Below are 26,678 nucleotides of genomic sequence, written 5' to 3'. Positions count from 1 at the left end.
TGGAAATTATCTTTTTAATTGTTCACTTGTATTATTTTCTTCTGACATGTTTCTGGCCCAAGACGCTAGCAGAGAGAACACTGATTTTAAAAATATCCCCATATGCGCTACATCACTGGAACTGTGAAGATGTTTACTGCCTTCAACTCCAGCAATTTCCCTCTTGGGAAACTACACCAAGGGAACAATTCAACAGAAGCTAACAGGTTTATGCACAAAGATGTTTACTATAATACTTCCCTTCTGATGGGAAAAAACTGTAAACACTCTAAGATGTCCAAGATCAGAGGAATAATTTCATAAATCATAGTTCACTTAGGTACATCATTAACAAATCACAGTATATTCACTACTCAAAAAATGATACTGTTATTAAAAGCAATAATGTGAAGATATGGAAAAGAGGTTGAAATGAAAGCAGCAGAATTCATAATATTATGAGGATCAGGATCTTGGCTAGGTAAATGCGCACACATATAAAAATGAAAACAATTGTCAGAGTGCCTTGTGCCTTTCTTCCATGTTGTATATCATTTTTCCCACTTAAAAATGATGGCTTCAATATAATACTAGATCCAGATCAGCTCTCAGTGTTAAAGGTGCTACTGGAAAGCCAGAGACATTCTAAACAAAAAGCTGGCATTTTCCCAGAGAGGACACCGAAATTATCTGCAGCCACTGATGTGGACAGTCTTCCCCAATAGATCTTTGAAAAATGACAGCACTTAATTTTTGCACGTCTCAGGGCCATAAGTTGCTGAAGTGTAATTTATGTTGCCACCACCAAGTAGTAGAGGGACGGGGCAGGTGCAGAAGATCCAAAAATGAGTGAAGGGGAGGCTCAGGATGGGGGCAGAAAAGGCACATGTGGGCTTTGGGGGAAGCTAGGCTGTGCTTCAAATGTTATTCTTCTTGAAATATGGTCAGAGGGAAAAGACCACTGCATCTGTATCCTATTACGCACGCCCACACTTCCCATCTCCCTCCCTCCCTCCCTCCCTCTTAGGGAATCCAAGATGCAAGTCTGAACCTCACTCCACAGTCCCTCCCAAGACATGCAATGGGATGGGAATTAACCCAAGGACGCGCAAGAAAGGACCTGAGTTACCGTAGCGATTTTCTCCAGGAAAATGTTTCCCATTTTGAGACTTTTTTTTTTTCAAACAAACAAAAAAAAGCTTTCTGACAATATGGAGAGACAGAGTCCCATCTTTCTCCAAGAAGTAAGGAAGTCATGCACAAGATCCTTGCTGGCATAAGCAGGAAGGCATGACTTCTTGGGGTGCAGCACACACATCCAGGCTGCGTTTAGATATTAAAATTCCTTCAAAGTCAGCCAGGCAGGCTCTATTTGTGCAGGCAAATTAAAAAGCTGTAAAACAGTAATAAGGTGTTTGCAAATGATTCCAGCTACAAGGGGGTGTGAGAGCCACTTGCTTGTCTATATATGTGAGACATCGCCAGGTGTGTTAGAAAGGGTTCTGGTTCAGGGCTTGTGGCCACCTACTATACGGTGACCCAGGGAGAGGGGGGACAGGAACAAGCTGAACATATTTTGAGTTCCTATTATACACCACGCCGAATGCCAGGTACTTTAGTAAACGTTATTTAACTTTCCCTTCTTCACTACCATCCTGAAACGTAAGTGTTATCATTCCCATTTTACAGACGAGGAAGCAAGTGCAGAGAGGTATCTGCAGAGTCACACAGCTGGTAACTAACAGATTCTCTAGACTAATATAGCAGGTAAGTGTTTATTATCTGAATGTTATCAACAGAGATCTACCTGATGTAGGAGAGGGGGAGGAGCGGAGCAGACATGAAACACACCGAAAGCAGCATTTCACAACCCTGGGTCCAGCCCTTATTAAGAATAATAATGGGGGGCTTCCCTGGTGGCGCAGTGGTTGAGAGTCCGCCTGCTGATGCAGGGGACACGGGTTCATGCCCCGGTCCGGGAAGATCCCACATGTCGCGGAGCGGCTGGGCCCGTGAACCATGGCCGCTGAGACTGTGTGTCCAGAGCCTGTGCTCCGCAACGAGAGAGACCACAACAGTGAGAGGCCCGCGTACCCCCAAAAAAAAAAAAAGAATAATGGGGGCTTCTCTGGTGGCGCAGTGGTTGAGAGTCTGCCTGCCGATGCAGGGGACACGGGTTCGTGCCCCGATCCGGGAAGATCTCACATGCTGCAGAGTGGCTGGGCCCGTGGGCCATGGCCGCTGAGCCTGCGCGTCCGGAGCCTGTAGTCCACAACAGGAGAGGCCACAACAGTGAGAGGCCCGCGTACCGCAAAAAAAAAAAAAAAAGAATAATGTGAAAACATATCAATGAGGTTTAAGTTACTTACTAAAAGTAATGGAATGGAGTTAACATATCTGTCTGACACAGCTGGGTCAAAATGTTGACATCAAAGTGTTCAGACACCACGGACTTCATTGCCAGGGGGTAAAGCAAAGTGGCTAAAGATGTTAGCCCTAAGGGTGGTGGAATACCTGCTTCAATCTCGGCTCCTACACTAGCCAGCTGAGTGATCTTCTGCAAGTTCTGTGTCCCAGATTTCTCACCGATAAGATGGGAACGAGAGAACTTGACTTTTAAGATTAAGAGGATTACGTGAGATGAAAGCACCCACTGCCAACCATGATTCATGTCATTTTCATGTTTTTTAACTTCTCTGAAATCGCGGGGCATCTTACAGTCATAGCCTTTTTCGATCGGATAGGATGATGATGATGGTGGTGACAATCCCTGACTCTCTCCACAGACCTGTGGGCCTGCCTTCATCCCTATCCCCATCCCCATGCCTCATCTTAAAGTCCAAACCCCTGGAAGGAATGTGTCCCCCCTGCCTTTCTCCCTCCCTCTCTCCTTCTCTCTCTCTCCTGACCGCAAATTTAATGCTTTCTTTTCCAAGCCAAGATAAATATCCTCAAGTCCAAATGACACAGTGCCGCAGCATCAAAATGCCCTGTACCCTCTGAGGGTGACCCCAAAGAGAAAGCTCACTCAGGTGCAGGCAGGAAGCTCCAGGATAAGCAGCCCCCTGATATAGCCCAATACCCAAGCCATTCATCACAACGCCAAGGTCCCTGAACCAGTGGCCTGAATAACACTGGAAGCCACCACACCCTGTGAGTGTCAGGGCAGAATGGGGTAGTGGTCTTTAGCAGAACCAAGAAAGACCCCCTTATTATAAGACCCAACCCTCCTCCAAATAACTGCCCGGACTTCATTGCCAGAAGGTAGAGCAAAGTGGCTAAAGATGTTAGCCCTAAGGGTGATAGAATTTTTTTTAATTAATTTATTTATTTTATATTTATTTTTGGCTGTGTTGGGTCTTCGTTTCTGTGCGAGGGCTTTCTCCAGTTGCGGCGAGCGGGGGCCACTCTTCATCGCAGTGCGCGGGGCCTCTCACTGTTGTGGCCTCTCCCGTTGCGGAGCACAGGCTCCGGACGCGCAGGCTCAGTAGTTGTGGCTCACGGGCCTAGCCACTCCGCGGCATGTGGGATCTTCCCGGACCGGGGCACGAACCCGTGTCCCCTGCACTGGCAGGCGGATTCCTAACCACTGCACCATCAGGGAAGCCCAGGGTGATAGAATTTTTGAGGTCAGAAATCCCAGACAGCGTCTCCAGTGTTAAGCCACTAAATCAAATAACAACCAGCTTTCTAAACGTTTGAAAAACCACAACATCAAAAGCAAACAAATAGGGGTAGAATTTTCTCAATTATCAAGCTTTTCTCCCATAAACTTTGTTAAACCGTTGACACAGTTATGCTTGACATATATATGAATAGATATATACATACATTGATATATAATACTAATATCTCAAAAATATTAATAGATTATGGTGATTTCCAGGTGATCCTCCATCTGACCAAGTCTGAGGTTACTCCTCCAGCAGAAGGTCAAGGAGGTCAGCATCCTGGGAGCAGGACCCAAGTGCATAAGAGTGAGGATGCAGGAAGCATCTGCTTCTAAGAAGTTCTGATGGGAGAAGTAAGCTCCTGGATGTCCAAGGTCAAAGGCGAGTGACTTCATGGAGAGGGAGATCAGGACAGAAGTGGGAGGGTCACAGAAACAGAGGGAAACACTTTGGCCTTTCACTTCCTTCTCATCTCAATAAACATCAACACACGCTTTTCACGATAAGCATAATTGAGTTTCAGGGTATTTGGAAACAGGCAGCCCAATGTCGAACTTAAACTTAAGTAATTAAACTTCTTTGAATTAAACTTTTTTTGTTTTAACATCCTGACCTTTACTATGCTGGCCCATGCATGTAGTCAAAGCTTTTGGCTTTACTGTACTGGAAACTTTAGTCAAATCAAGAAACCAATTTTGAGTTTCAATTTTCTTTTATACTCTTGCTTAAGCCTAGACTCTGCCTTCTTGTTAACAGAAATCCCAAAAGATATTTTATCCCCCAAATCTATAATGTATAGGGGAAAAGTCATAAATGATTTCTGGCTTCAATCCCTTAATGAAATAACTGAAGGGCCTTAACAGCAAAAAGCAAATGGTTTTATTCAAAATTCAAGCATTTTCTTCAAACGTCTATCGGAAATAAAAGGGACTGGGCTTCCCTGGTGGCGCAGTGGTTAAGAATCTGCCTGCCAATGCAGGGGACACGGGTTCAAGCCCTGGTCTGGGAAGATCCCACACGCCGCGGAGCAGCTAAGCCCGTGCGCCACAACTACTGAGCCTGCGCTCTAGAGCCCGCAAGCCACAACTACTGAGCCCGCGTGCTACAACTACTGAAGCCCACGCACCCTAGAGCCCATGCTCCGCAACAAGCCAAGCCACTGCAATGAGAAGCCTGTGCGCCGCAACGAAGAGTAGCCCCTGTTTGATGCAACTAGAGAAAGCCCGCGCACAGCGACGAAGACCCAATGCAGCCAAAAATAAATAAATGAAATTTTAAAAAGAGAATAAAAGGGACTGATTACCTAGGGTTGACCTTAGGTGACCATTATCTGTGGTCTTCCATTACAAATAACCATTTGTAAATAACCATTCCACGTGCCTCTCAATTATCACTGCCGGTGATAATTGAGGGTGTGGTGACCCAAGCCATTCAGAAGCAGTAGGTGATCCAAGAGGTCGCTTCTGGTCAGCTGGGACTGCTAAGCAGGCTCCTTGAACATTTAGCTTTTATCTTGTTACATTTGGCCTGAAAAGTTACTCAAACGACCTTGCGTCTTGTGAGCACGGCAGCAGAATCGGGGCTGGGAGGGCAGGGATGGAGCCCAGGGGATTCACCAACACACTGGTAATCGGAAGTTACCTGTGTTGGAATGGACGTATTCTCCTGAAACTCCATTGGAGATGAAAGAGTAAAATAGCCCATTCCTGACACGCGATGCATAACAATGAACACCTGTTTAGCTGTCTGCCGATTCCAGTGGGCCTTCCACACGCATCCTCACTGCCTCTTGTTGTAAAAAGGAGAAATCCCCGATCAGAGAGGTGCAATGATGTACTCGCGGTCCCAAGATGAATCATGGCGTCTCCATTCTATCAATGAGGAAATGGAGGCTCAGGGACATCAGTGACTTGCTCAGGGGCACAGAGCTCAGTGGTGGAACAGAGACTCAAACCCAGGTAATACAGGCCCAGGTTCAGTCTTATCCCTCTGCACAAAAGGTGCCTCCTTTATGGAAGTTTGTTTTAAAAAGGCGGGGGAGGGGTTGTGCATGGAAAGAAATATTCTTTGAGCGTCCACACTGTCCTGGGACCACAGAGGTGAAAGAGAATAGATCAGCCCTCACTGAGCTTCAAGGCTCAATAGTGCCCTTTGCTGTTCTTCTAGCAACTTTCTCTGATTCTTTAAGGGTAACAAGAAAACAGAAGCATGTAATAAAGCCCCTTAATAGATACCTGGGCACCAATTCATGGCTTCTTCCTTATGTCAGAGACCATGTTAATTAAATTCCTTTTTGTACCTCCTACTTTGAGTGGGGTCAGTACAAAATAAGTTCTCCATAAGCACAATATTTAGTCAATCAATTAATCTGATTTTGCAGCTGAGACGACTGTACATCACAAGAGCCCAGAACCTTCCTAGAAGTTTTTACTTGGGAATGTGAGGGGTCTGGCTCTCGAGCGACGGTCGGTGTCCAAATAATAGAGCCAGCTTCCCATGTCTCCTCAAGAACCCCTATCACAGAGGGCTCTTTTGAGTTCTTTGTGTAGCTTATATCTGAATCATTTCCCAGACTGAAAGGACAGTGACTAAATAACATCAGATGGGACTTCAGAATTCTGGGAAAGGATAAGCCACGCCAGAAAGCTGATGACTCAATATTCCACTTTTCAAACCAGCTGTGCTGCCATCCTGGAAAGAGAGCCTCGGTACCCAGGGCTCTCATCAGAACAGAGGCAGGGGGCTCCAAAGCGTAATCAGGAAGATAAAGATCTTAGGAAAGAAACTGAAACGTCTGCCCAGGAACAAAGATTGATTCTACCCTAGTACAGGAAAAGGCAAATGGAGAAGCCACATAATCTATAAATGATTTTGGAAAGATTTCTCATTTCAGGAAAACTTATCTTCAGGTTTTTTTTTTTTTAATATTGCAAGCCAACTGGTCAATGGAAGCCAGAGTTCAAGGCCTAGAAAGGTCTGATGCAGTGGAAAGTCAGTGGGCTGGGGACCAGGAGGCCCGTGTTGGGCTGGGTTCCTAACTAGCAGGGTGACGTTGGGTAAGCACTCACCCCCTTTTCTGGGTCTCAATTTCCTCATCTTTAAATAAGGCGGGGGGTCACTCTACAGAAGTTCCCTTCCAGCTGCAAAATTCAATCCTTCTGTAACTCCGTCCACGTGCTGATCCAACACCCTCCCCTCCACTGCTGTGAGGCTCACCAAATTCCATTGGCAATGTGCTCCACCACTGAACAGGCCAGCTTTTGTAGGCCTCCTCAGAGTGGTAACCACAGAAATGAACCCAAATGCACCAAAAAATGTAAATGGGTCGTGAGCGCTCTCATACGTATGAAGTCAGCAGTGTGAAATTTATAACAAGATGGTCTACAGATCTTTTGTGGACACACGGTTAAAAAAAAATCTCCTCTTAAATATAAAAAGGCCCATTTGTTTAGTTCTCAACTCAATCAGTCTTGAGTCGGCAGCATGTGAAACCCTAGTCCCAGTCGTGACCGTGGGTTGCCTCTTAGCGACACACTCATAGGAGGGAAACTTGGATTCTTTACAGAGATAGCCTCTATTCTGATGGGGAACTGGGGGAGGCAGGGGAAGTTGCCTTTGGCATCGACCAGCCCTTGGCACTGACCAGACAATGAACTCATCATCCTGCCTGGCCCAGAAATAGAAATTGAACGTTAAACATAGCTCACCAGCATCTCCTCCACCAGCATCTCAGGCTGAGGTTAAGTGGCTCACAAGAAAAGTCTGAGGCGGGGATGCTTACTTAATGCTTAAGAATTTACCCCATCACCCCAATAACCCCCGCTGCTCCACTGTCATCTGAAAGAAATTATTAAGCACCTAATGTGTACACAGCCCGTCCCTCCTAGACTGATCCAAAAGGAGCCTTCTGGATTGGGCTGCATGCCCAGCAATGTGAATGCACTTCATGCCACTGAACTGTACACCTAAAGATGGTTAAAATGGTCACTTTTATGATAGGTATATTTTACCACAATTTTTTTAAAGATACCAAAAAAAAAAAAAAAAAAAAACAGACTTACACTGCAACCCCCAGACACACCTAATCATACTGATGCAAAATAGAAACACTCAGCCAGCGAGCTATTTCCAGCCTGTCCCCAAAATGTCTGGGGCCGATGATAATAGCCTCTCCCTTGGCCAAAGTAACCACGAAATTTGTTTAAGCATCATGCCTAGAGCCTTAGAGTAAACCCACAGCCATTTCCACCCTTCCCAGAGGGCTCAGTACTGAGACCTAGACTAGTGGTTCTCCAACCTGAATGCCCCTCAGGACTGCCTCGGGGAAGGTCAATGCAGATTCCAGGGTCCCATGACCAAGATCCCGATTCAACAGGCCTCTCTCAAAGCCCAGGAATGTGCCCTTTTAAAAATGTCCCAGGTGATTTGGAGGAACTTGGGGTGTATTAAAGGGTTGAGCACGGGGGTAGGTGGACCAGATGCAGCCCTTACGTGGGCTTTAGAATCAGCCAAAGGGGTGTGGCCACAGGGACTGCCGCCAGCTCCTGCTCCCCAGTGAAGGCTGCCAGGGGCTCTTTCCCAACTTCAAGGAGGCCCTTGGCTTTGAGTCCTTGAATAAGTCTGGGCAAAGTAGAGTGCGCGGTTCCACCACCTTCCCCACGGCTAGTGGACCTTCCACCAGAACCAGAACACCCAGATTCCAGGCCCGACTCTCTTCCACACCCTTTTCATGACCATGCCTCAGTCTTCTCTCTCTGTAAAATGGGCCTGATAGTACCTGCCCTGGCTGACTCCTCGGGCTGTTGCATCAGGGGTTCCAGGCCCTGTTCTCCCAACTGTGTGGCCTTGGGCTCTTTACATTCCACCTCTCTAAACCTCAGCTTCCATATCATTCAAAGGGGAATAAAAAGAGTACTAAGCTCACAGAGCTCTCATGAGGACTAAAGGGACTAATGCAAGAAAAACTCTCAACCCACTGGAACACAGACAAGGAGCACTTAAGAAATATTAACTATTATTGTCTTTATTAATATGCTGCACTTGGGGGTGCTTGGTAGGGAACAAATCTAAGAGATGACCGTTTTCACACTTTTATTATGTAAGAAAAGACCAGAACCTGTGCGTGACATCCACCCTGTGATTACAAATCACGGCCCTTTGGCTTAGAGGTGACAAGCGTGACTTTGAGAAGCCAACCCTTTTATTTCAAAAGTGGGTTTCTCCACTCTCTATCGGAAAGGCCTCCAACCCTGCTGCTCCCGGAACGGCCTCCCTCAGAAGGGAGCCACGTGGGGACTCCGTGCCTCAGGCAGGACGGTCTGCAGACTGCATTCTACCTCACCCACTGATGTCACCTTCCAGCCACACAGAACCACTCAGAGATCTCAGAAGACACCCAGGAATTTTGTTCCTTCCTACGGTCAAGCTGTTCCTGCTTCCAGAACCTTCCATGCTTCAGCCAAGACCCTCTTCACCCAGATTGTCACTCGGGCTGCAGCTCAGTTGCCCCGCCTGAGGGAGGCCTTCTCCAGCATCCCTTTCATCCCATTATCCTGTGTGTCTTCCTTAGAGCACTGACCCCCCGACCTGAAGGGACCTCATCACAGTCCCCTCCCTCCTGAACGTCAAGCTCTAAGAGACCCCCTGCCCTGCTCACTGCAACAACAGTGCCTGGCACACTGGAAAATACTTGATGCCTGAATCGTACATCTCAGCCAGGGTGAACATGGAACCCAGGTACCCTGAGATGGTCCCATTCATGCCTGTGGGCCTGGAGCCAAGTTTAAAAGCTCTTCCTTTCATTCTAACAAGTGGCTGGTTTGATGGTGAACCTTGCACTGCTCTAATGAGAGGTGATACAGCCCAGGGGTTAGGAGCCTGGAAGTTCTAGAATCAGACCAACTTTGGTATCAGTCCCAAGCTGCCACTTCCTACCGTGTTGTCCTCAGCAAGTCATGACTGTCTGATAAAACCATCCTCGGAGTATTTCAGAGAGACTGAAAGACAGCACGTATGTAGGCACTTGATACATGGCACATGGTAGATAGTCAATAAATGTTATTATGAATAAAAATAATAATAGCATTTTTTCTCCTCTGAAGACAGAGGACTGAGTCCACCACCTACCAGTCATGTGACCTTGGCCAATTTACCTACTATCCCTGCCACTTCTCATCTCTAAAGTGAGAAGACAGCGCTCCACAGCCGCAGCCTGGTCGCTGGCCCTGCCATGTCCTGGGCCATGGTCTTCGGTCTTCTGGCCGCGCTGCTGCTGACTCGCCGGCTCACGCAATGAGGAAGCAGGTGTAGGGAGGCAAAGCCACGCGGCCAGCGAGAAGCATGGCTGGGATTTGAAGCCAGGAAGTGTGGTGCTAAAGTCAGGCTCATAACCATCCTGCCCTCCTGCCTCCTGTGCAAAAATCACCGCTCCTGTGTCCTGTCTGTGGGCTCAGACCTGGACTGGGAGAGGGCTGGTGCACACTGGTCTCCTCCAGCCCTGTGCTGTGCCAGCCCTTAAACGGAGCCTTCGGGAGAAGCCGGCTCACAGAGAGGCGACCTGGCGAGCCTCCGCCGGACCTGGGCAGTATCCCCTGGTTGGACGATGCTTTGGAGTTTGGAAAAGATGCTGCCAGCTCCCTCACTAGGATGAAGGAGAAGCACGGTGATATCTTTGCTGTGCTGGTGGGGGGCAGGTATGCCACTGTCCTCCTGGACCCACACTCCTATGACATGGTGGTGTGGGAGCCTCGCACCGGGCTGGACTTCCACGCCTGTGCCGTCTTCCTCATGGAGAGGATTTTCAACGCACAGCTTCTGCATTACAGCCCCAGCGATGAAAAGTCCAAGATGAAACCGACTCTCCTCCACTAAGAACTCCAGGCGCGCACGGAAGCCGTGTATGCCAACCTCCACACTGCCCTGCTGGGTGTCACCAGGGAAGCAGGCAGCGGCTGGCATGCGACGGGACTCCTCAAATTCTCCTAAAGCTGCCCGCTCGGAGCTGCTATCTGACTCTGCACGGCGTCGGGGCAGCGCCCCACACCCGGGAGAGCCAGGCCCAGGACCGCATCCACTCAGCCGACGGCTCCCACGCCATCCGCCAGCTCGACCTGCTGCTCCCCAAACTGGCACGTGGCTCCCTGTCACTGGGGGATAGGGACCAGGGGTGCAGGGTCAAAGGTCGCCTGTGGAAGCTGCCTTCCCCAGCCAGCCGGCCACTCGGGCAGGCCCACCGGAACAAACGGCTGGAGAGTTACCTGCTGCACCTGGAGGAGACGGGCGTGTCGGAGCAGATGCAGGCGCGGGCTCCGGTGCTGCAGCTCTGGGTCACGCAGGGGAGCATGGGTCCTGCTGCCTTCTGGCCCCTGCTCTTCCTCAAGGACCCTGAGGCCCTGGCTGCTGTCCGTGGAGAGCTGGAGTCCATTCTCTTGCAAGTAGAGCAGCCCATTTCACAGATGACCACCCTCCCACAGAAGGCTTTGGACAGCGTGCCTGTGCTGGACAGCGTGCTGAGAACCTCAGGCTCACCGCCGCACCCTTCATCACCCGCGAGGTCGTGGTGGACCTGGCCTTGCCCATGGCAGATGGGCGGGAATTCACCCTGCGATGTGGCGACTGCCTCCTCCTCTTCCCCCTCCTGAGTCCCCAGAAGGACCCGGAGATCTACACAGACCCAGAGGTTTTTAAATACAACCGATTCCTGAACCCTGATGGATCAGAGAAGAAAGACTTTTACAAGGATGGGAAGCAACTGGAGAACTACAGCATGCCCTGGGGAGCAGGGCACAACCAGTACCTGGGGAGGGGGTACGCCATCAGCAGCACCAAACAATTCCTGTTCCTTGTGCTGGCGCGCTTTGACCTGGAGCTGATCAGCCCGGACGTGGAGATGCCCGAGTCTGACCTCAGCAGGTACGGCTTCGGGCTGATGCAGCCGGAACGTGACGTGCCTGTCCGTTACCGCATCCAGCCTTGGGCTCCAGGGCAGATGGGACTCCACGCACCCAGCCTGCCCCGAGTGGCCCAACGTTCTGTGCCTGCGTTCGGCCTGGGTACAGAGCTCTGAACACCCAACGATGCCAAGCGTTATCCCTTCCCTACTGTTTTTCCTAGAAGGCTGTGTCTGGGGGAGGAGAAAAAAGGGGAGCGAAGAAAAGACACCAAAAGCTCTGCGGATTATCTGCTGCAAAGGTTAAGCTCCAAAATGAGGCTCTTCCCACCCCCAGCTCCTCCCACCTTTATGATATCCACTAAAGCTGGGGCCGACGGGGCACAACTAGGAGACCCCACTGCCTTGCCCCCAGCCCCCACGGGCTGACAGTGGTGTGGTCCAGACCCTAACCAGTCAAAGCAGATGCTGGCCATAAAAAGGCCATTTGGGGCCTAGCAGTGCGTCTGTTGAAAGAAATTCTGTCCCCAAATTTTTATTAAACTACCGAAAGCCAAAAAATAAAAATAAAAAATAAAATAAAATGAGAGGACTTCCTAAGCTCACAGGTTGTTGTGAAGATCAGATGAGATCTTCTGGGTAAAGCACGGTGCCTCGTACATCCTGAGCACTCAATAAACTGCAGCCATCAGCGACACCCGTATTGTTGCCTTTCCTCCCAAACGCATGAGCTCCTTGAGGGCAGGAACCCTGTGTACTCACTTCTCTATTCCTAACACTAAATGCCTGGCACATTTTTCTAGAAGGAAGGAAATGAGTGGGGGGTTTTTTGAGGTCATCCCACGCCCATCGCCCTCCAGCTTGATTTCTGGTGTGAGAGAGGGGTAGATGGGACACAGAGAAGGCGCGGAGCTGGGGTTGGTTGCACAGCGCCGCAAAGGTAGAAAGAGAATTCGCTGAAAGTGTGGAGGATCGCAGATGGTAAAGTCCCCAGCTGCTCACACACCTACTAGTGCGAGAGGGAGGCTGGTTAAATGTTACAAATGAGTCAACTTTCTCTTAGACAATAAGATCAACAAGGAAGACAGTGATGGGGAGAGGAACAAACAGGGTGAGAAGGAGAGAAACAGGCACCCGGGCTCCTGTGTAACTTAACCCTTTGGGAGGAAGGGGTGGAGTGGGGGGCACACGGGACTGGAAAGCCGTCGAGTGGGGGGACTCCGGCCGGGGAGCCACCGATTTAATTTAGATCCTCCCCAATGGGCTGCATCGCAGCCTGGCTCGCATGCTCATTTCATGCTCCTCTGACACAGATGGGAAGATCAAACCCAGGACATGTCGGTTTTGTAGGTTATCAGATATGTCAAAACCGTTAACCGTTTCTGAATTTAGCAACTTGGCAGAATGTGGAGCGGAGCTGCTCGGGTGGCCAAGCACGCTGACTGCAAAGAGTTTCTTTCGCAATCTTGTCCTCTTCTGCCAACTGTAAACTAAGATTATGAAGCAGACTCAACATGGCTACATGGAGTGTCAGCCTTCAAGAGGGAAAGCCAGGTGTTGGGGGCTCCCCGCACCACATGGTCAATGGCACCACCCCAATACTACCTGCACCACCATCACCGACAATGTCCTAATTTATCCCCCGATGATCCACGAGTGGGAGAACAGATGGATAAGGTATAGCCTGGGTACCCTGGAGGCACCCCAAAAATGTGGTCCCTAACTACTTAGCCTGGAATCTCCCCACTCCATTATCCTCTAATCCCACACATAACACTTCAATTTTCAATCAATCCAGCATGTGCACCGTGCTTCCAAGTGCCTATGACGTGCTCAGCTACGGGGCAACAAGTTAGGAAGATTACAAAATGGAATCAGACACCCTCTGAGTTCTTCTCTAAATTTTAAAAGCAACTGCTCATAACAAAATATTGAGAACATAAGGGAGACTGGTTTTTAAGTAAACTGCCCACAAATCCTAATGATTGTTCCTTTAGGTAAATTTGACAGGTTGTATTTGTCATGTGTTTTTTTTTTTTTCATTCAGAATATAAAACATTCTGAAAAATGAGGGGTCTCCTAGACTGAGCTGTAGTAACTAATATGGCAACTTCCAGAGGGTTTTCTATCCCTCTCTACCCCTAGAATTTCTTCCCCCACAATCACCAAGTCAAGAAGTTTGCCTTGTTTTATAAACTAGTCGTTTTACTTATGTGTGTAGAATATGGAATCAGACTACTGGGTTCCAATTTGGGCTCTGTCACATCCTGGCTCTATGACCTTGGACTGGTTACTGAATCTCCACCTGCCTCAATTTTCTCATCTCTAAAATGGGAATAATAGTAATACTTCTCAGGACTGTTGTGGGGATTAATGAACTATTATAAGAACACTTAGAAGGGTGCCTAGCACAGTTTTAAGTACTTACTTTATTAAGTACTTAATAAATGTAGCATATACATAAGGCAGCACTGCCTTTAAAAGTAGGTCATTAGCTTTTTAAGATCCCCTAGGGTGGGTTTCAACTTTTATAAGTAGAAAGGCAGTATAGAATACTGGTTAAGAGCACAAACTATAAAACCACACTGCCTAGGATTGAATCCCAGTTCTGCTTTTACTTGCTGTGTGATCTTGGCTGTTACTTAACCTCTCTGAGATTTAGTTTCTATAAAATGGAACTAATATTGCCTTCACGCTTAAGTGAATACAAACACATAGTAAGTAATAACAAAGCATGACAGTTTGCAGCTCTCACTGTATTTCTAGGGGAGGTCCCAACAGCAACAAAGAGTCACATTCATAAAACGTCAAGATAACATTCAAAGTCCCAGGAAGCAACTAGGTAACCGTCCATTAGCCACTCTCACCCCATCTTAGCTCTGTTCAAAGTTGCTAATGTACAGATCATTAGTGAAGGCGTAGCAAGCAGAATTCAATTAAAATTGGCCCAGCTTGCTGCTCCAGGTCCCTCCATCCCCATCCTGCAGCAGCACTGAGAGCTAAGGGGGACAGACAGCAGGGCTGATGCACAAACACTGGGAGGGGCCCACTGGCGCAGTACCTTTGGCTGTTGCATGGCAACGGGAGCTGCCAAGACAGAAGAGCATCGGTAAACTGCAAAGAGAGAGGAGAGCCTGGCTCCTGCATGCAGCCAGCATCAAAGCATCCGTGAGGCTGGAAGGCAAGGAGACCCCAGCCCTAAATAGCAGCCCTGGTGACAGGGCCCAGCCCAAGCCTGTGAATCCTGGTGTGGAAAGGAACAGACACACCGGTCCTTCCCTATAGTGACCTGCCCTGGGGAGCCACAAATGCATGAACCAGCTTAGCCTCTAAACCTTCCACACAGCTCAAGGTGGGTCTGGAACCCCTCTCCATACCTCAGGAAGGGAGTCAGATCTGCAAGAAAGCTCGTGCCCACCTGGAGCTTGGGAATGTCTCACTGAGGACATAACAACAGAACATAAGACAGTGTATCTCAGCAGGAATGTAACTAGAGGTGCTGCGGGCTGTCAGGGGAGGGAAAGTCTCCAGGAGAAGGAAGGTGGATCTTAAGAGACACAAGGAAACGGAAGAGGAGGCAGGGAAAGACGGGCAGTGACACAAGTCCCACGCACCCAGGGAACACCTTTCTACCCAAAGAGAAACTCACCATTTAAAACAAACCTTTCTCTGCCTTCTAAAAAAGGACTGAATTTTCTGCCAGATCTGAGTGAAGCTCAAAGGTATTTTGTAACTCCACTTCCTTGCCTAACTAAAGATGTCCCAACTTGTCAGTCACCCTCAACCTCAGATGCATTTCACCTGTTCCACAAAATGTGGTCCGTCTGACTCACGAGGCTCAATTTCCTAAAGATTCTTGAAGCTTTAATGTGGCTGACTGAAGTGGCTATGATATTTTATCGGAGCGACAGTACACTTTATTCTTTAGAGACGTCAGCAAATTTTGCCTCTGGTGAATCGGTCCTGATGGAGAACCTCAGATTTAAAGAACTAGGGGGAGAAGTTTTATGTATACATTACTATACATACACACACAAACACACACACACACACACACGTGTGTTTATACATTATGAAAGCTCCTTATATAAACTTTATATGCATATAAACTTTATGTGTGTATGAACATTTGTGTGTGTGTATGTTTTAGCCCACCTAACAAGAAGATCTGCCTTGAGCTAGATATGTAAGGCTCTGGGTCTCAATTTCTATAACTGCAAAGGCATAGGGTTTCTCAGTCTTGGACACTGTGGGGCGAGGATCCCAAGGCTCCATTATAGTTCAGTGTGGAGAAAAGTGCTAGGGTCCACTGGTGATGTCTGCTGTGGTCACACTAAGGAGAGATGGGAGGTGTGTCTGCTGGTATCTGGATCAGCTCAAAGGACTCTCCTGATAGATGATTTTCAGGATCTTAGAACTGAGTCCCAAACAGAGGGCTCTTTTAGAATCTCTAAAGGCCTATTAGTTCAAACACTCTGAGCACTGAGTTATAAAGGCCACACGAATGGGTTCAAAGCCATCGCCTTGCTGCAAATAGAGAAAAAAAATGCCGTTTGTGTTGGGAAGGTCCCTCCCAAACCCACTCCTACAAGCTCCCTGCGAGCACAGGCCCCCAAGGTGGAGTCACAAGTTTCTCCTCCACTGGGACCCGGTGGGACAGGGGAATGGTTTCCCAGCATTTCTGCACAGCTGTTGAGTCACAATAATAACTTCTATGAGGGTCTAAAATGATTTCCATATGAGCAGCTTTCACTTTATGGAAAGACCCCCACTCCCCTCAATGCAACTAAGGAAGAAGAGAAAGGTGACACAAGTGACAATAATGATGTCTATGGATTTTGAGACAGACCTTGGGAGAGGCCATGGAGAAAGAATAATTTACGGGGACCCTGAAGCCTCATGACCTGTCTGTGCGGGACATTCTAGATTCCCATACAGCAGTGACACCAAGGCCCAGAGTCGTGATGTTTAATGCCATGGGACGGGCACACAGCCAGCGAATGGCTTCCAAGCCCTGTCCTTTCCACGCTGTAGTAACACAGACTAGACACCTCTAGGGGCTGCAGTGGGGCAGGGCTAGAGGATCTGGAATGTTGACAGGCCCCAGGAAGTGAAGACAAAGAGGATGCACAAGGAAACGAGAACGTAGTTTCCACACGGCCCATCCCATGGCTCAGAGAAACTCAGTAAACATAGTCTGGGTGTTTCCATCCCAACTTCTCAGCCTCCACTTCCGTTTCCCTCCAGCTTGCCCGGCTGAGAGAGATGCGATGGCTGCTGAAGAAAAAAAACTGTGCTCAGCTCCTTTATCTCTGAAAAGATCTGGAGACCAGCCCAATCTCAAGGGACCGCTGACAAGAACAAGAAATCACCAAGTGCAGAATGCCCTCATTAGTGAGGCTTCTAACCACCGGTGGGGGATGTCAGGACCACACGGTTCCTGCCCTGGGCCCTGGCATCCTCACACGTTCCTATCTCCCCACCCCTGCCACGCTGCCTGCAGACTCCTAGAACATCGAATATCAGTCCAATACAGAAAGCAATTTACTAATGTCCTAAAACATAGGGGGGCTGCACAAGGTGGTCTCTGGAGTCTCTTCCAGGATGGCAGTTCAGAGACAGCTATAGCTGGTTCTGACTTTTATCACCACGTGCAGCCAGGAACCTTCAAGTCCCACCATCAGAGGCCCCTGGAGGTAAAAGGCAAATGTCTTATTGGGGGAAAAATAGTACTTTGGCAAATGATCATTGAGTCTCATCTTGGACAGACTCGGGGAGAAAAAGAGATATGATGGGGAGTGAATGTGGAAAGGAAACTAGGCTCTGAAAGCCTTGAGCAGTCAGGGACGACCAGAACAACGTCATAAAAACAGCAGTTATGTTTTCTGCACACCTGCTACACACTGGGTACAGCGACTCAGACTCCTATCATAAGCACTATCTCATTTAATCCTCTGTTATCCCTGCTTTATAGGTAAGAAACTGAGACACCAGGAGATTCAGTGACTTGCCCAAAGCAACACGCTGTTCACCCGTTCCTTCAACGTCTATGTATTTCACATGTGGCTGCAGGCACTGCACCAGATGGGGAGCCACAGAGTGGCTGGGCTGGGATCCAAGCCTAAGCATCCGGATGCTAGATTTAATACCCCAGATGGACCAATCCGCAAAGGGGAACGCTGTGATGCTGAACCATGCAGACACACGCAGGAGGCCCACCGGGGGGAACCCAGGACCCAGCCCACTTTGGGGTGTGCCGCCCGTCGGAGCTGCAGGGAGGAGGGTAGGCTGGAGGGAGCCTGAGTCCTGCGGGACAGAGCTTCTGGAAGGCAGAGACTCCTTCCTCTGACTCTGCCTTGTCCTTGAGGCCGCCTCAGTGTCTCCCCGTAGTAGGATCTCAAATAACTGTTCTTGAGAACATATGGCACCCAAGGGGCCACCCCACAAAGTCGTTTCTACCAGTGGATTCTCTTCTGTGTAGACAACATGGAAGACTGCCAGGAAACCCACAGGGTCATCCTCTGCGTCAACAGACTTCCTGGAAATGAAGCCAACCTTGACCTTTAAGAGCCTGCATGATCTAGCCCTTACCGAGCTCTCCCACTCCACTCCAGCCACCACTCCCCTAACCTGCCAAGCTCATCCCCACCTCTGGGCCTTCATCCGTGGTGTTCCCTCTGTCACCAACACTCTTCCCTTAGAATTTCACCCGGCTCACCCCTTCACATCCCTTAAGTGCCTACCCAAAAGTCACCTCTTCAGAGAGGCCTTCCTCAACCATCCCTTCCAAAATAGCCTTCCCACTCTCGGTTCCCTAACCCTGCTTGAATGGCGTCCCTCATCACCCCAAATCATGTCATTTACCACACGTGTTAATCCACGGATAGTCTGTCTTGCCCACAGGAATGGAGGCTCCATGAGAGCAGGCTTTGTCTGTTTGGTTCACTGCTCTTATCTCTAGAGCCTGGAAGGGAGACTGGCACATAGCAGGTGCTCAGTAAGTATTTGCAAAATGACTTGGATACATTAATCTGTATCCACCAACATTTATTGTATACTTACTACATGAGGCTCTGAGCATACAGAGATTTAAAAACAAGCAAGGCAATGTTCCTATCTCTGCCTTCACAGCTGAGAGAGGGAGATGCTAGAGGGAGGTGTCCCAGTTGAGCAGTGCTAGAGGAAAGGGTGCCAACAGTGTTCTGGGAGCACCGCCCCACCCCACTGCGTGACACTGAGGAACCACAAGCCCTGACTCCCAGTGGGGGGGCCCAAACCTGTGTGACATAACCTCTGCCCTCAGATGCATAGCCTCGTCCACTCACAGGAGACAAGGGTTCGCACAGACCCCAGACGGAAAATCGAACCACAGCGTTTCTTTATGCCGGGTAGGTGAGGATTCTGCTTCAGAAGTAGTCACCTACACAGAAACTTAAAACTATTTTTAAAATTTTTCCATTTTTAAACTGACATAACTAGTTTCTACTTTTTTTTTTTTTTTTTTGTGGCACGCAGGCCTCTCACTGTTGTGGCCTCTCCCGTTGCGGAGCATAGGCTCCGGACGCGCAGGCTCAGCGGCCATGGCTCACGGGCCCAGCCACTCCGCGGCACGTGGGATCTTCCCGGACCGGGACACGAACCCATGTCCCCTGCATCGGCAGGCGGACTCTCAACCACTGCGCCACCAGGGAAGCCCCTAACTAGTTTCTATTTTTTAAACTGAGATATAACATTAGTTCCAGGTGTACAGCATACGGATTCAATATTTTTCTATGTTGCAAAATGACCACCCCAGTAAGTCAACATCCATCCCCACACACAGTCACAGATATTTTTTCTCGTGATGAGAACTTTGAAAATCTACTCTCTCAGCAATTGTCAAACATGCAATACAGTACTGTCAACTATAGTCGCCACGCTACTCACGACATCCCCAAGACTTACTTGTTTTTTTAACTAGAAGCCTGTAGCTTTGGAGCGCCTTCACTCATTTCACCTACCGCCCACCCCCGCCTCTGATAACCAGTTAAAACCATTTCTGGGGACTTCCCTGGTGGTCCAGTGGTTAAGACTCCGAGCTCCCAATGCAGGGGGCCCGGGGTCGATCCCTGGTCAGGGAACTAGATCCCCCACGCGTGCAGCAACTAAGACCCGGAGCAGCCAAAACAAAACAAAACAAAAACTAGACAACGTCAATTAAATTTTAATTTAAAAAAAATTTTCTGAAAAGTCTCTAAGGTCTCTACTCGAGGCGGTCCCGGTGCCTGAGGGCTTGGGATGAAGAGTTTCTGTCTGAAGGCAGAGAAGGAGGACGGCACAACAGAATTAATTTTACACCCGAGGCGGGGGGAGTTGAGGAACTGGGGGACATGCATGACAGCCCCCAGTTTGCAGGTGAAGGGACCGGGGGCTCAGTTGCCAGAAGTCTCATTTGTCTCCAGTCACAAACAAGTGCAAAGGCTTCAAGGGCCCGGGAAGCCCCTCTGTCGTTGGGCCCACAGGCTGGGCCGGCGGCGCTTCTTCCTTTTATTTACGGAGGCTGCTGACAAAGGTGAAAGAGAGAGGGAGGCGCTCTGTGAAAGCGGAGACTGAAACATTGATGAGGGACAGTCATTGCATGTCCCGAGACAGGAGGACAGGCCCTGTCGCTGCTGCCGCGGAAAGGTTCTCCGGGCTCATCAAAGCACTCAGCTCAGCTCAGCTCTGGGCCTCAGTATCAGCCGTCCCCACCCCTGAAACGCCCTCTACATCCTCCCCCAAGTCACGACCCCCTCCCCCACGAAGCCTCCTCTGATTGCCGCAGCCTGCACTGGTTCAGAATCACAGAAACCTTGGAATGTTAGAGCCAGAAGGCACCTTTCAGATGAACCAGGCCAGGTCCCACATTCTCTGGGAGATGAATCTGAGGACCAAGAGGTGGAGTGGCCAGGCTTCCACCCCTCTCTCGCGGGCTTTTCCTCCCGTCGTGCTCTCTGCTCTTTCTAGGGCAAGTCCACCCCCCTCCACTGACTCCTTCAAATCACTCAACAGACACTCCCTCCTCTCCTGCCCTTTGCCTCCAAGACCGAGCCCTGCCCACTTGGCCACCTCAATTCCCAGTCACCCCCACCCCTCCTCTCTCACCCTTCCATCCACGCATGGGTTCAGGCCCTGCTCGTCTCTCCCCGAGGGGTTTTACAGAAGACTCGTGAGGGCCCCAGATCACACCCTTCTTGTCCTCGTCCCATGCATCCTCCTTCCAGCGCTCACCACGCCCACCTGACCATCCACACCCACACTCCATGCCTCCCACCCTGCCCAGTGCCTAGTCCGGGACTAAGTCCAAAGTCCTCAGCAGGGTCCAAAAGCCCTTGTGAGCTGGCCTCTCCAGCTTCAGGGGTCCCAGCTATGCATGAGCCCTACCCCCCGCTTTCTGCCTATTCTCGCCTTAAAGCCATCCCCACAATTGTGGGTTCAGCTATGTCCCCCAGAAAGATCGGTCCAAATCCTAACCGCCAGGTGCCTGTCTGTGAATGTGACCTGACTTAGAACCCCTTCTTGCATCCCTCTTATGATCTTTTCGCTGGGGGCAATGGAGGTGGGGGGGGCTTTGAAACCAAACCTGGCTCCCAGTCTCAGCTCCATCACTTCCCAGCTGAGTCACCTGGGCCAGGTCCCTTGAGCTCTCAGATCCTCAGTTTCCTTCTGTAAAATGGGGCACCGCGTCATCCCCGGTACTATTGATAATGTACGTAACTATCAAGCATAGACAGAAGAGTCAGGAAAGCCTCAGCTGGTATTACTACAATTCCTATTCCTGTGAGGTCTTCCTTGTCCTTCCAGAGCCCATCCCAGGATCGCCCTCCACCTCTGTCAAGTGTTCCAGGGTCTGTGTCTGGGAGCACTTCCCCCCTCCCTGGCTCAGTAACCCCTTCTCCCAGAGGGCAGGGCTCCTCTCCCGCCCCTCGGGCTGTGAGAGGGCCCAGAGCCCCTGCCCAGGGAGCAGCAGGGAGGCCGGACCTCCCCAGAGACTTCCTTTGTGAGCCAGCCAAGCACCCAACCTGTTGCTTTTAAGGACAGTCCCCCTGCAGGCTCCATCTGCCTCCAGACGAGCTGTTTAATGGAGCGAGAGTTGGCTCCCGGGAAGACAATGAATTTTAACGCTTCTGGACAACAGCAATCAGACAGAAGCCTACCTACCAGGCAAGGTCAGGAGGGGCTTCAAAATCATGCAGCCCAACCTCCACCTGGGCCCAGGGCAGCTGGGCCGAGGTCCCACAGCTGGTTAGTAGCAGTTAGTGGGTCCCTAAACCAGGACCCACTATGGCTCTGAGTCCTGAGACTCTGAGCAATGTCTTTTATACAAGTTAAAAATATGCAGAGGAAGACAGGAAGTGAGGGGGGAAGAGGAAAAGGGAAAGGTGTGTGCCTCTAGTCTAGAAAACCAGCAAGACTTCTCCCTGGGTTATTCTAGTTCGTGGAATTTAACCCACAAGTCTAAAAAGTGAAAACCCTATTACCAAAATATATTTCCCGCTCCTGGGGTCAAGTCCTCCTTACCCTGCTAATCTGCACTGCCCATGCTTCCACTCTTCCCAGAGGTACTCCTTTCTGGGGTGGGGGGGATGGCTCCAGAAAAAGGGAGGGACAATGACCCTGACGTAGTGAGATCAAAGGAACAGGGTGCCCTGGCCTCCTCTGGGGAGCAAGCCACAAGGTGAGCAGAACCTCAGTGACTACCCCTCCCTGATGTGGCTGGGATGGGAGTTTCCTAGGCTATGTGCTTGGCATTTACAAAGCACGCTGAGGGTGAACCCGAGAAGGCCCCATGGTGACACTGAACAGTGTTGAATAAAGAAAGGACTGCTGACTGAGTGAGTAGTGCCAATGAATGAAATAGACAGTTCTGATCACAAGCTTAGAAACTGGTTTTCCAATAACTCAGTAACTCACCTCCCCACCCACCCCAGTGCAGCCTCGGGTCCCTCTTTCCCGTAATTCTGGATGGGAGAATGATGCCAATGTCATTAACTGGCTCAGGGTCTACAGTTCTGGTCTTGGCACAAGCCACTACAAACCCTAAGAGAACCACATGGGGCCAGCAGAAGAGGGCCCTCCGAGGGCAGCTGGTGCAAATGGTTCCAACCTGATTTTAAGTCATGGAAGTCTCTGTTCAAAGAAAACCTTGGACAGAAGAGCCAATCTTGAACACAGGTTGAAGCCAAGCTGCTCTGATGGGGAGGGAATGTACACCTCCCAACTCCTCTATCCTCCCCAGCAGCCCCTGAGATGCCTCTGTGGAGCCCCAACTTCCCTGGCACCCACGTGAAAATGCCTCTGCTCACTGTGTGCTGCAGAGGAAATGGAAAGCTAGAGCAAGGGACATACCCTCGTTCATTGCCAGGAGCAGTGGTGCCAGCACCAGAGCCCATGCATCCTTGCTCCCAGTCTTGCTCCCTCTTGTTGCCTTTGGTGGAGAGACTCTAAGATGACCACCACTGATCCCCAAATCCTGATAGTCACAGCCTTGTGTAATCTCCCTTCCCCCTTGAGTAGGGCTATCCTAGCAACTTCCTACTAATTAATAGAATACAGTAAAAATGTCACTTTTGTGATTCTGTCACACAAAATTACAACTTTTATTTGGTCAACACTCTCTCCCTTGATGGCTTTGATGGAGCAAGTTGCCACACTGTGAGCTGCCCCATGGAGATGCCTGCTGGCAAGGAACTGAGGGAGGCCTCCAACCAACAGATGGAAGGAACTGAGGCCCTGAATCCAACAGGCTGCAAGGGACTGAATCCTGCCTGCAACCATGTGAGCTTGGAAGTGGATCCTTCCCCAGCTATGTCTTCTGATGACACCACAGCCCTGGCTGGCATCTTCACCATGACCTGAAAGAGACCCTGAAGCAGAAGACCCATCTAAGTCATGCCCATACTCCTGACCCACAGGAGCTAGGAGATAATAAATGTGTGTTGTTTTAAGCGGCTGAATTCGAGATAACTGGTTACACAGCACTGGTATCTAATATACTGCCCTAAAGAATTACTACTTGCCTTTTGGAAGAGAGCTCAAAGGGCACTCTGAAAAGTGAACAATCAGGCTGTCCCTGCATAACCACCACCTTCACCATTTTCATCATCACAGCTGGTATTGCTTCAGGGTCTACTCTATGCCAGGTACTGGGCTTTTAGTGTTTTATATCTATTATCTCTTTTAATCCTACAACAAATGTATGCGGGAGATACTGCTACTTAAGCTCATTTTACTGATGAGAAACTGAGGCCCAGAGAGATTTTTTTAAAGACACACTACTCTATACTGATAACTCTTTCCCTACACTCTTTCTTAACACCACAGACAGAACTAGTCACTGACTTTTCTGTCTCTCCATCTAGCCGGTGGGATCCTTAAAGACGGCACTTCTGATCTTTCAGGCAACAAATTTTACTGAGCATCTACTATGTGCCAGGCATTCTGCTAGCACAGCTGAGGATGGGAGGATGAGACAGACGTCAACAAAACAGCCAAGTGCACGTGCTTGGCTCTCCTAGAGCTCATTTTCTCACGGAGACAGACAGAAAAGACATATGAAACAAGATAATCTCAGAGAAATGTAAGAGGTAAATTAGAGATGGGGAGCTACTTTAGATTTGGGCCATCAAGGGAAACAAGTCTCTCCAAGGTGGTGACACTGCTGCTGAGACTTGAGTGAAAGGAAGAAGACAGCCAGGCAGAGACCCAGGGAAGGAGCACCTGGGTGCGTGGGTGGGGAAGTAGGACACCGAGGTGGGAAGAAGCTTGTTTTCACCTTGTCATATGTCACCAAAATGACACAGAGCTTTGGCCTTGCGAGTCAGGTGTGGTGCCTGCACCAGCATCAACCAGGAGCTTGTTAGAGATGCAGAATCTCAGCCCAACCCCAGACCTACTGAATCAGACCTACTGAGTCAGGATCTGCATTTTAACAAGATCACCCGGTAAGCTGAATGCAGAAGAAAATTGGAGAAACTGGTCTACAGCACTCGAAAAATGATTGTTGACTGAATAAATGCCCTGCAGATCAAGTTTCTGACTCCACCTGTACCCATAACAGCACCCAGACAGCCTCCCCATCCCAAACAACAGGGAGGGTGTCAATTTCACACCCTATGAAGCAGACCAACTGACAACCGTCAGCAGAGCGTGGAAGGAGACCACCAACCCACTTCAGGATCAAATCACCCAACGGCTGTCCACCTGCAAGTCTTCCACAGCCTCAGTCCCCCTCCACCTCCCACTGCTTCCCCACAGCCTCAAATGAAGCTCCAAATCCCATAACTCACCTGCAAATGGCTATCAAACCCACATGGTTGGGTTAAAAATACTCTTCACACTCATGAAGCCTCCCCACTGTTAAATCACCTGTAAATCACACTGTTAAATCACCTGTAAATCACTCTGTTAAATCAGCTGTAAGTAGCAAAAGACGTTAATCCAGCCTTTTCACAGAGAGGGCACCGATCTAAGTTAGGATGGCACAGTGTAAGCCAGAAAAGAGGGAGTGAGGTTATGTTATTTCTTCTTGCAAGACCTCAAAGTGATTGAAACTGGATGGTTCCAGCTTCTCTTGAAGCTGAACTACTGCTAACAATCTATAACCAATGCATGCATACAAAAGCAAGTAGACACAAGGTACAAGACCAGCCAACCTCCATGCACCCCATCCCATGGAACTGTACTGTCAGCATTTCAACATTTTAACACTGAATGTTTAGGTCTATGAGGCATCAGCCTGACCCCAGTGTACCTTCTCTGGGTCTTCATGTGAAAATAGATTCGTGCAGTGTGCAACTGTGTGTTAATTTTTCCTGTTGGAAGTCTATCAAGGAAATCACACTTACAAAACTGAAAACTGCTTTCCTTTCTTCATAGAGCCATCCCCCGTCCGGAAGGAACAGCCAGTGAATCCCAACCCACACTTCAAGATGGTAGAGTAGGTTGCCTTTGAAATAAGACCAAAGCCTGAATTGCAGAGAACTAAACTACCAAATGTGTCAAATCATCAGCACTCACCTTATTTTCCTCCTTATCTAGACTATTAGAAGGATGAAGGAAATAAGAGAAGGAAGGTCTTAGCAAAGTCCTAGGCAGAAAGTTAAATGGTGGCCAACCGGCCAGCCAACACAAAACACACTAACGCCATCACACTGGAAGTCCCGGCGGCTCACCATCCAGACAAGAGAAGTGACATCATTAAAGTGGCCTGAAGACGTTCTTTACCTCCACACCCCTTGATTAGCCACATCACCATCAACGGGACAAGAAGGGAGGGTCTACTGTCCCCTTTTCATTCCCCACTCTCAGCTCAATTGGGGAAGGGTCTTGTAGCATAATAATGCACTGACATTTGCAATGCAGGGTCATCCATATTGGCAAGAAAGAGGCTTCCACTCCATCTAAGACCCCCCTCCCATAGAGCAGGGAGGGTAGAGCAGGCAAACAATGGCCCACAGACCAAACCCTTCCTGCTGCCTGTTTTGGTAAATACGTAGTTTTACTGGAAGACGGCCACACCCATTCATTCACTTATCACCTACGGATGGCTTTTGCTCTATAACTGCACAGTTGAGAAGTTGTGACAGACACCATATGGTTCACAAAGCCTATGATGATGTTTAATACCTGGACCTTTAAGAAGTTAGCCAGCCTCTGCTTTAGAAGAATGAGGCAACCTACATAGCAGGGTAAAAGTACAACATATTTTCCATTCTGCTTAAACAAAGGTCAAAATAGTTGGCGGATGACCAATTCCCCAGATCCTGATGTCTAATTTATAGGAATTCTGCCTTTATAACACAACAGGATGGACCTCATGAGAGGATGCCAGCCAACCCAGGAAAAACACAAAAATAACAAAGAACCAACACTGCTCCTCTGCTGTGCTTATAGGTTCAACACTGGAAAAGCTCCAAAAGACTGACAGCTCCTCCAAGGTTCCCCTGGAATAAAGGGGTCAGGTAGGGATCAACCCTGACTCCCAGTGTACAGTCTGCAGGCTGCTGAGAAATCACAGCCTCTTTGAACTCTGCTCTTCTAGACGTTTCTTCCAGCGGAAGTTAGTCCTAATTTCAAAGCACAGTCTGGTATACCTCACTGTAGTTCTGACTTGCATTTCT

General features: G+C 49.2%; 1 protein-coding gene and 1 pseudogene across 5 annotated transcripts in view; one reads left to right on the top strand and one right to left on the bottom strand.

Annotated features, from left to right (window-relative positions):
• The window catches only part of CHST11 (carbohydrate sulfotransferase 11), a 281,254-nt gene that overhangs the window by 161,253 nt on the left and 93,323 nt on the right, over window positions 1-26,678 (bottom strand). The gene's annotated exons all lie outside the window — the stretch shown is intronic.
• Window positions 10,206-11,715, top strand: LOC309812491 (prostacyclin synthase-like; annotated as a pseudogene). The gene has a single exon. The product of its transcript is annotated as a prostacyclin synthase-like (transcript).

This window comes from Mesoplodon mirus (assembly GCF_964341445.2).
Source record: "Mesoplodon mirus genome assembly, chromosome: 11".
Classification (NCBI taxonomy): domain Eukaryota; kingdom Metazoa; phylum Chordata; class Mammalia; order Artiodactyla; family Ziphiidae; genus Mesoplodon; species Mesoplodon mirus.
Note: the sequence above shows the minus strand (reverse complement) of the source record. Positions and strands in the feature narration are given on the sequence as shown.